This window comes from Vicia villosa, linkage group LG3 (genome assembly GCF_029867415.1).
Source record: "Vicia villosa cultivar HV-30 ecotype Madison, WI linkage group LG3, Vvil1.0, whole genome shotgun sequence".
NCBI lineage: Eukaryota > Viridiplantae > Streptophyta > Magnoliopsida > Fabales > Fabaceae > Vicia > Vicia villosa.
Window position 1 is genome coordinate 129,523,101 of NC_081182.1, and position 10,627 is coordinate 129,533,727.

A 10,627-nucleotide genomic window follows, 5' to 3' on the forward strand; every position below is an offset into this window, starting at 1 on the left:
CTCCAATTGGATGTTACTTGGAATATTTTTCATGGGATAGCCGTATTGACGACGGGCTAAAGCTGGATTGTAACTGATTCCTCCCTTAGTTCCAATAAGGGGTACGTTGGGAAAACTTCCGCAACTGAAGATGATCTTGGTTTCGTCGTTGTCAGGACTACACCAATCAATGTCTGTATGAGTGAGAGACATGATTTTCTGTGACCAGTAAAGGCCATCCCTCATATTCCAGAAAGTGCTAGACTTTGGCAGGTGTGAAACGAACCATTCGTATAACAACGGTACGCAGCATGTGATTAATCCTCCTCGCTGCAGGTTTCTTGAATGCACAGAGTGATAAGCATCCGCAAGCAAGGTTGGAACTGGATTTCCAATTAAGAAGATCTTAATTGCGTTGATGTCGACGAAATCGTTAATGTTAGGAAACAAAAACAATCCGTAGATAAGCAAAGCCAAGATTTCCTCAAAAGCGCTCATATCTTGGATGCTGACGAAGTACCGAGCTTGATCAAACAGGAATTTGGAGGGCAATCCTTGAATTCCTCCTCTACTCACCATATGAGTTCTGATGTCGACTACGTTCAAAGGAGTAGTTGCAGCAATGATAATGTCGTCAGGATTCTTTTCCAAACCGGAGTACGGATCTTGCGCGTACACGGGTATTCCAATCAGACGAGAGTACTCCTCTAACGTAGGCATGAGCTGATAATCTGGAAAGGTGAAGCAGTGATACGTTGGATCGTAAAACTGTACCAAGGTGGGAAGGATCCCATCCACCATGTTGGTATTGAGCAAAGGCAGAAGTTTTCCATACTTCTCCTTGAAAGCCTGGGGGTTGACCACCAGTTTTCCGAGCTTTCCCAGTTCCTCGACCTGGGGAATCTTGAAGGTGTATTTCCTAGCTCTCTTTCTTCCGTAATCCATGGTATAGATCCTTAAGTCCTTTCTCCGTTTCTCTCTTTCTATGAAGTTCAAAACGTTCGTTATTTAGTTTCCTTGAAAAACGACTCGAAAAAGACTCTTTTTGTTTTTAGTTGTTTATTAATGAATGATGCATGAATGCATGAATGCACACACACAAGAGTTTTAAACAAACATGGCGTTGAAGGGTATAGTGGTCATGAAGTCAAAACGCAAACCCCGCCCCAATGGTAAACTAAGGTTAAGGATTTTTGTACCTGTAGAACGGGTTCTAGGGGTCTCAGAGTTTTTGCTCAACCTTAAAGATACGTTGATTGGTATCTATAAGAGAGTTTTCTCTGAGTGTAGTATCTGCGTGACAATTACTTCCGTAATCACCGCTCTACGTCCTAAAAAAAGGCTTTAAGTGGGGTTAATGTGTTTCTAGGTCCTCCTGGTACAAATCAGTCTCGGAATGCAGTGGCGCAGTTAATCACAACCAGCCAGGCAAATCCCAAGAGTAGACTTGGAAACCAAGATTAGAGGGCCTTCACCGGGAAGACATCCTCCATCCTATCTTATGTTGCACTCAAATCCGGGTATAGGATTTCTCACCACAAGGGGGAATCAAGCCCTTTCCCGATACAGAATAAACAAAGTAAACAAATATATATGCAACAAACACATGATATGACACAGAGGTTAGGCAGGACCTCTCTTGTTTGAGGGGGAATTTGGCATCCCTAATTCCTCATTGGGGCTGGACCAGCAACAGGTCAACCATTGGTTTGGATGAAAAACCAAGGTTTTTAACACTTATATCCCCAGCAGAGTCGCCATTTTTCTGTGGTGGTCGTTTTCTTTACCTCCCCGTTTCACTTGGGAGGACGGCACGCTAAACCCTTCACGCGAAATTTGGAAGGAGAATGCGCCCGTGGTGGGATGAATTTTATTTCAGTTCTTCCTACGATATCACACGAACTTTCTTATTTGTCCTACGAGTAGGAAAGGGGAAAAAAGATCTCAACTAAACCCTAGGAGTTTGCTAAGTGTGGGGATTTCACCTAGACTAGAAATTCTGGAGTCCGGGGGGTCGGTTATACATAGGGAAGTGTTTAAACACCCTACATATCTGTAGTACTCTACAGGAACCTTCTCTGTGTCATTGTGATTGTGTTTGCTGCTAATGATTGGGAAAGTTTCTCCTTTGTGTTAGGAGAAGGAATTGATTTGATTTGAAAAGACAGACAGACAGACAGACTGACTATTTTTGGTATTTTATTAGCTCGCTGAGATTCCTTGTGAACCTCATGCCTACATATCCCTAGTGGAAGTCAGAGCTTAATGTAGTTCGGGGAACTAACTAGGGAAATTAATTGTTTTTGGTGCCTTGCTTGAAGCTCAAGGTTGAAGCTTGAATTAAATCTCTGTTTACAGTAAAGAGACATGAAGTCATCTTTACAGAGAGGTATTTGTACTATTCTACCACAAACATTTAAAAGTGACAGAAAAGCTAAAAAAAATGATGTTTCATTAAGAGGGGAGTCTACTTGGTTGATCAAGTATGACAGCCATCGTGCCTCTAAAATGAAAGAAAGATGCTCGTCCAAATTAGGGAAAGTGTACAAGTCTGGGGATGTGCCAGAGCATGTCTTTCAGAGTCCTAAATGGGAGACTTTGATTGAAATTGAAATTGAAATGTTTGTTTGTTTGAATGTGGTAGAGTAGTAAAAATATCTCTCTATAGAGATAAGCTATGTCTATCTACTGTATAAAAGATTTGAATTTAGCTGGCTTGTATGAGGCCCAAGCTTGAGGCTTTTGATTGATTAATTAATTATTATTGACTTTTGGAGATGGCTCCACTGGGGATTAATTGCAGGGTATTTTTGTGTTCTGTACGAAGCCCAGAATTGAGGCTGACTCTGTTTATTTGATGGATTTTTATTTGGTGTTCTGTACAAAGCCCAGAATTGAGGCTGACTCTACTTAGGGAGACTATATTTGTGTGCCTTGTACAAAGCCCAAGGTTGTGGCTGACTGCTGAGGATAATTTAATTTTTGAGACTATGAATGACTCTATTTTATGTGCCTTGTATAAAGCCCAAGGTTGTGGCTAACTCTAACTAGGGAGAACATTATTTTCTGCCTTGTACAAAGCCCAAGGTTGTGGCGGACTCTTAAATAAACTGAGTATGGATGACTCTATGGGGAAAAGATCCTAGGTGTTAGGAACCTTTGACACATGAAAATATGGTTTATCTGCCTTATACAAAGCCCAAGGTTGTGGCTACTGAGTGATGAAGAACTCACTGGGGAGACTCTATTATCTGCCTTGTACAATGCCCAAGGTTGAGGCTGACTCTTGACAGGGGAGTTTTATTGTTTGGTGCCTTGTATGAAGCCCAAGGTTGAGGCTAACTATTTTTGTTGGTTTTGACTCTACTGGAGATTAAAAAGACTGTTTTTCTTTGGAAGCTAACCGTTTCCAGGGATTTTGACTCAGCTGGAGAAATTATTTGGTAAAAGACTGACTTTATCATGTTTTTTGGAGGCTGACCCTTTCCAGGGGATTTGACTCCTTTGGGGAAATTATCTCCTAAGAGAAATGAATCTTTAGTTTTTTGACATTTTTATTAATTGACTTTGGAGGCTGACCCTTTCCAGGGGTTTTTTTATTAACATGAAGGAATGTGTGGAAGCTAACCCTTTCCAGGGAATTTTATTAAAATGAAGGAATGATTTTGGAGGCTAACCCTTTCCAGGGGATTTTTATTGAAATGATTGGCAGAAAGATTATCTAGTGGAGACTTCTTGTTTAAAGCCCAAGATGAAGGCTGACTCATGCTGAGGAGAAAATAAACATAGATCCTAGACTCTGCTAAGGAAGATTGATGAAGATAAGGGTGACAGAGACTGTCCATGTCTCTCATTCCAAAAGGTGTACTCAATGCAAAATTGAGACAAACTTAGCTTGTTTAAAGTCTGGTTTAAATTGGAAGAAACTCACCAGGGTAGGCTAAAAGGTGACTAAAGACCTGTTCCTATGTTTATAAGAAACCTGATGGGTCCTTGTATACAAGCTCAAGAGGAAGCTGGAAATGCTTTTAAGAAGCCTGTGGGTCCTTGTACAAAGCCCAAGAGGAGGCTAATCGAGGGTCCTTGTTATAGCACAAGAGAAAGCTATGTAGTTTTGAACTTATTTTGGCTCTAAGCAAATGGGTAAGAGGTTTCACCGGGAATAATTCCTCTTTGGGTGGATGTGTCCTATATTTTTGGATTCTAAGGTTTTTGCCAAGATGTTTCACCGGGAATAATTCATCTTGGGGGTTTGAACTACAGATCTCTAATTAGGAAAGAGCCTTCACCGGGAAGACATTCTCAATCCTAGGTCATATTCCTATAATATATATATAGTTTAACTGTCCTAGGGTTTATACTCAAACGTAGTTCTAAACTAATATATGCACAGTTTATATTTGACAGTAATTTAAATAAAGACTGTAAATTGAAAGCTTGTAAAGCCTAACCTGGATGGAGTGGAGGCCATTGAAGAAGTATGTACAGAGCCTCAACAGTAATTTTTGGATAACAGTTGAGTATATATATGATAAACAGTTAAGGGTTTTTGAAAACAGAAGAAGTGAAGATGGACAAAGGTCACATAGGTATCTGAAGAGTTTCACCGGGAATAATGCCCTTCAAATACCAGAAGAATGTTTTGAAAACAGAAAGAAGATTTTGAAAATACAGTTTTGAAAACAAGCTAAGAAGAGAAGGTGTTTGGGACTTACACTCTATTAGAGGCCCAGTACTTTACAGTACTGGTGTAAAAGCAATTTGAAAAAAATGATTTGGAATGATACAAGGTTTTGTTGTTTGAAAACCTTAATCATTTGATTTATTCGGAGATTGAAAACAGTTTTGAAATTTGACAAAAAGTCAACTCAATTAAGGTAAAGATGAAGATCTATGCCTAATTAAGACCTAAACAATTAGGGTTTTATCATAAACTTTATTTACAAAATGATTAGGTTAAAACAAAGTGAATGTATATATTTAAAGTTTTTAATAAAGCACTTAAAACATACTATTTTAAACCTAATAAAAATATATGAAATAAATAATATTTTTATGATTTTTTTTGATTATTCACAAAATAGATGTATTAAATGACAAGTGTGTGAAAAATGAAGTGAAAATAAATTAGTTTGATAGGTTAATTAATTATGTGAAGTTGTGAGAAAATTGAAGGAAATAAGTGATAAAAAATAATGTTTTGTCACCTAGAGGGATTGAACTCACGCCCTCCAAGTCACTAACCCAAAATAACACCACTGGGCCAACGCGCGCTTGGTGTTATTGTCACACATCCAGTTCATTATATTTTCAAACAAGTGGTTAATCATGGAAAAATAAAAGAAACAAAAAGTCTGGGGCGAGGGGGATTCGAACCCCAGACTTGAGGCATGAGGAGACTAAGAGCGCATGTGTGGCCACTGGGGCAAGTTATTCAGTCGTTTATAAAACACCTATCATTAAATATAAAATAAACTCTACCCTGAGGTTTGAAATTTGCGCGCCACCACCATTGTCATCTTCTTCCTCAAGCTCCAACAATTTGAATTTCTGAACTCTCTCAATTCTCAACCATTTGCAACGATATAAAGACCAAACTTGCTCTAAATTCACTGATCATTGTATTTTGATACACGATCCTCTATGTTTATACTTTTACATTTCCGTGTTTTATTTTGGTTATTTTTCCCTTTTAATGTGTTTTTATAATTTAGTTTATTTTTACACTTATTTGATTTTCGTACTTAATTTTCAGCTTTAGCAGCTTTCACGAAAACGATCATAACTGGAGTTTCAGGAATCCGATTGAGGCATTCTAATAATCGCCGGAAAGCTAAGAGAAAGATCTACAATTCTCGTGTTGGAGTCGAAGTCAGATTCTGAACTCATATTTTCCAGAAATTCGTTGAAGTTGCAGCACTAGTTTTTTATTTAGTTTTGGATCGTTAGTTTTGGGCCTGGGTTATGTCTGTTTGACCCAGTTGGGTTATGACCCGAATTCTTGTTTCTCTCTAGTACCTAGGTCTGGCCGTAGTGTTCATATCACTATCACCATTCACGAAATAATTTTGAGTTTCTGTACGATTTTGCAATGGAGAACTAATCCAAAGGGGCAATCTACCGAATTCGAATTCCACAAAACTTTGAGGTTATTATTACTTTCAATTTAATTTAGTTCCTTTCCAATTTGTTCTATGATTTCGTTTGCTTAATTCGTTGTTATAGAATGTATTGGATTTAATTCGATTGATGCATGTTCCTTACTTTAATCGCGTTTAAACTTAGCTTCTTCGTTTCTTCGCGCTATTGATAACCGTTTGCTTAATTCGGTGAACCGTTTGCTTAATTCGGTGATTAGGATCATAATTCGTGTAATACTGTCGACGCTTGTTTCCTCAGTATTACAATCGAATAGGAATTGGTACCGCTTAGGGGAATTGAAATTGAAATAACCAATGATAAGTTGGAAGTAGAACCGGTAGATTAACCTGAAAATCACTTATTTCATAACAGCTTATTTCAATAATCACTTATTTTGACTTTTGTCAATTCGATTCTAAACCAACCAAAACCCCCATTAATCGTTTCAGTAATTAGTTAATAAGAATAAGAATCCTTGAGAGACGATATTCGAGTCACTTGTCGCTATCTACGGTTTTATTCAAAATAACTCGTTTTGATCCGCGCGCGACAGCGGATCAAATTGGCGCCGTTGCCGGGGATTCTTGTTGTTATTAACTAATATTAGGCATAGTGTTGTTGCTAGTACTTTTGTGTGTGTTGTGTTTGTTGATTTTCAGGGTTGCAATTCCGGTTGCAGTACGGTGATAAATTTTCCAACCTATCAGGTAAGTTTGAAAGCTACTGTTTCGAATTGTTCCGAATTTTTTCCACAAAATCAGAAAAAAATGACGAACAATACTCTTTTAGAATAGAATTCTAAAAGATTTTGACCCTCAAAATCGCAAATTCATCATTTTTCTATTTTTAATGAATTTTTTACTGTTTTCATAGTGTCACAAAATTCCAAAAAAAATCTCAAAATTTTTATTTGTCTTCATTAGATTAAATTTCGTGCTTTTGTATTTTTTGAATTTATTTTAATCATATTTGTTCTTTCGTGTCAAAAAAAAATGGGAGACTCATTGGATCAGTTGGCTTATCTTATTAATTTGATGGAAGCAAGAGAACATCAATCGTGCTATCAAACTCATATTCCACTTGCGATTTGCAATATTTGTTCTTCAAATTTTCATGGTAATGATGCATGTCCTATGTTGTTAGATACTAATTTTTATGGTGAGGCCCAAATGGTAGGTGATCTTCATGGACAATACTCATATATTGAAGAGCAGCCTATTTGGCCATATCAACAATTTCAACAAAATGCATCATTGAAAGCTGACACACAATCATATTTGGAAGAAATTATCAAGCAAATGGCTGAAAATAATAAGCGAATGACTGAAAATAATTTGCAGTTTCAACAATATATGCAATCTATGTTTCCAGTTAAAAAAGTCCAAGCTGAACAAATAATCTCAAGTGTCCATCAAATTCAAGAGAACGTGATGTTTCATGATGATGTACAACCTGTTGCATCATTAGAGTTAACACGATGTGATACCAGCCTTGATGAATTTCCAGGTGAGCCCATTAAAACCGTGTTTGTTTCATATGATGAACTCATAGTAAGAAACAAAAATTCAAGTGAATGCATGAAAGAGATTATGCCACAAAATTTCTTGAAATCTGATTTGGATGAATTATATACTTCTCTTGAAGTAGATAAATCTCTTGAAATTTTTGCTTGTGAATGTGGTGTTTGTAATGTTTGTCTTGAGATTAGTGCAGCCATTTCAGGTGAAGATAGTTTGATGCCGACAACCACTTGTGCAGAAATTCTAGCAAATTCAACAACTCTTGAATTTGACACAAAAAATGTGGATATTTGCCATAAGCAACCATTGTCCGTAGCAGAACTTTTTTTGGTGGAAACTCTAATTAAGCCAAACAACATGGAGTTATCTTTCACCATTTGTGCATCTCTTCCACCTATTTTATCAAACTCACTAGCTAAATGTGGATTTTCTATTCTTCATACTTTTGTTATTGCAGGTTTACCATATGTGCAGACTATTCCTCCTAAGCCACCAGATTTTTTACTAATATTCAAGTTCACTTGATATTTACTTTTTCCTATTTCATGTGTTCGTAGTGCATAAAGGCCTCCACCAAAACCACCAGACATGAAAGCTACATCTCACCTTAACCCCTCGGGTGTGTTCTTTCCTTTCTCTCACTCTTATTTTATATTTATGTTCTTTCATTGAGGACAATGCATGTTTTAAGTGTGGGGGAGGGAATAATTTATTTTCTTTATTTTCTTTGTTTTTGTTTTTTTTCCTTTGTTTTCGTTCTTAAAAAAAAAAAAACATCTTTTTGAAAGTTTTGGGCTATAGACTGATTTGAGTCGAGTTTGCGGAGACTTGGGAAAAATTCACAAGATCGGTATCATTTTAACACCGTAAGTCTCCTGCATATGGAAATTGATTTGAATTTTTTATTATGTTTTAGCCTTAAATTCTCATTCTCTGACAGCTCTTGAGTAGTTTATTTTAGCAGTCGGCACCATCTCTCACACACTTTACGCAGGGAAGCCGATGAATATAAGTGAGTGTTCCAGAAAAAAAGAAAAAGAAAAAGGGAATGCACCTTCTAAGTTTGGTGACCCTCACCCGGTCACTTAACCCAACGGTTGTGGAACCTTCAAAAGAAGAAGTTGAAAATAAGACTCTTTGTTAGTTGGTTAAGCGGTTTCTGGTGCTGAACTTGGTAGGGAGGATTACGGTCCGATCCCCCGCAACTACATCTGAGTAAGCAAAGGGTTATGCCACGCAAGTACCGGAACCCCGTGCAAAAGGATCAGAGTCACTAACCGGTTGTCCTGCTATAAGTGTGTGGAGATAACGGGCTTAATGTGATTGCGCCTGAATGAAAAGAAGCAAAAAGGATGAGTAAGTTAGGCTATGGTATAATAATATGATTTGAATTGGTTTGTGTATTTAGGAGACTTATGTCTGCATATCTGTGGTTAGTGTTCTTACGATGTCCTTAGTGTGCAAGATTAGTACTTGTTGATGCAAACTTACCCGAAGAAGATTTGTAGCCTAGGATGAGTAACTAATGATGTATTTCTGTGTTCCTTGTTTTGTTGTTCAGTTTGCTCGGAGTGCAAAAGTTCAAGTGTGGGGGAATTTGATCATTGTATTTTGATACACGATCCTCTATGTTTATACTTTTACATTTCCGTGTTTTATTTTGGTTATTTTTCCCTTTTAATGTGTTTTTATAATTTAGTTTATTTTTACACTTATTTGATTTTCGTACTTAATTTTCAGCTTTAGCAGCTTTCACGAAAACGATCATAACTGGAGTTTCAGGAATCCGATTGAGGCATTCTAATAATCGCCGGAAAGCTAAGAGAAAGATCTACAATTCTCGTGTTGGAGTCGAAGTCAGATTCTGAACTCATATTTTCCAGAAAATCGTTGAAGTTGCAGCACTAGTTTTTTATTTAGTTTTGGATCGTTAGTTTTGGGCCTGGGTTATGTCTGTTTGACCCAGTTGGGTTATGACCCGAATTCTTGTTTCTCTCTAGTACCTAGGTCTGGCCGTAGTGTTCATATCACTATCACCATTCACGAAATAATTTTGAGTTTCTGTACGATTTTGCAATGGAGAACTAATCCAAAGGGGCAATCTACCGAATTCGAATTCCACAAAACTTTGAGGTTATTATTACTTTCAATTTAATTTAGTTCCTTTCCAATTTGTTCTATGATTTCGTTTGCTTAATTCGTTGTTATAGAATGTATTGGATTTAATTCGATTGATGCATGTTCCTTACTTTAATCGCGTTTAAACTTAGCTTCTTCGTTTCTTCGCGCTATTGATAACCGTTTGCTTAATTCGGTGAACCGTTTGCTTAATTCGGTGATTAGGATCATAATTCGTGTAATACTGTCGACGCTTGTTTCCTCAGTATTACAATCGAAAAGGAATTGGTACCGCTTAGGGGAATTGAAATTGAAATAACCAATGATAAGTTGGAAGTAGAACCGGTAGATTAACCTGAAAATCACTTATTTCATAACATCTTATTTCAATAATCACTTATTTTGACTTTTGTCAATTCGATTCTAAACCAACCAAAACCCCCATTAATCGTTTCAGTAATTAGTTAATAAGAATAAGAATCCTTGAGAGACGATATTCGAGTCACTTGTCGCTATCTACGGTTTTATTCAAAATAACTCGTTTTGATCCGCGCGCGACAGCGGATCATTCACTCACGATTCTAGATATGTAACTATTATGAATTTATATTAACTATATCTACTGAATTATCTAAAATACGTGAAGAACCCTAAAATTTGGAATTCAAATTAAATGACTATACTGAAGCATAAATGACTGATGATAGAGGGTTTTTAATCCTCTTATGATGCTGAATAGAATGGTGTTGAGTTTTAGCCAGAAAGATACACGAATTAGAGGGATGGAGTTGAGAAACTTACCTCTGAAAATGAAGGTCGTGAGGATGTTAGAGAGCACCTGGGCTTGAATGAATGATCTCAATAGCTTC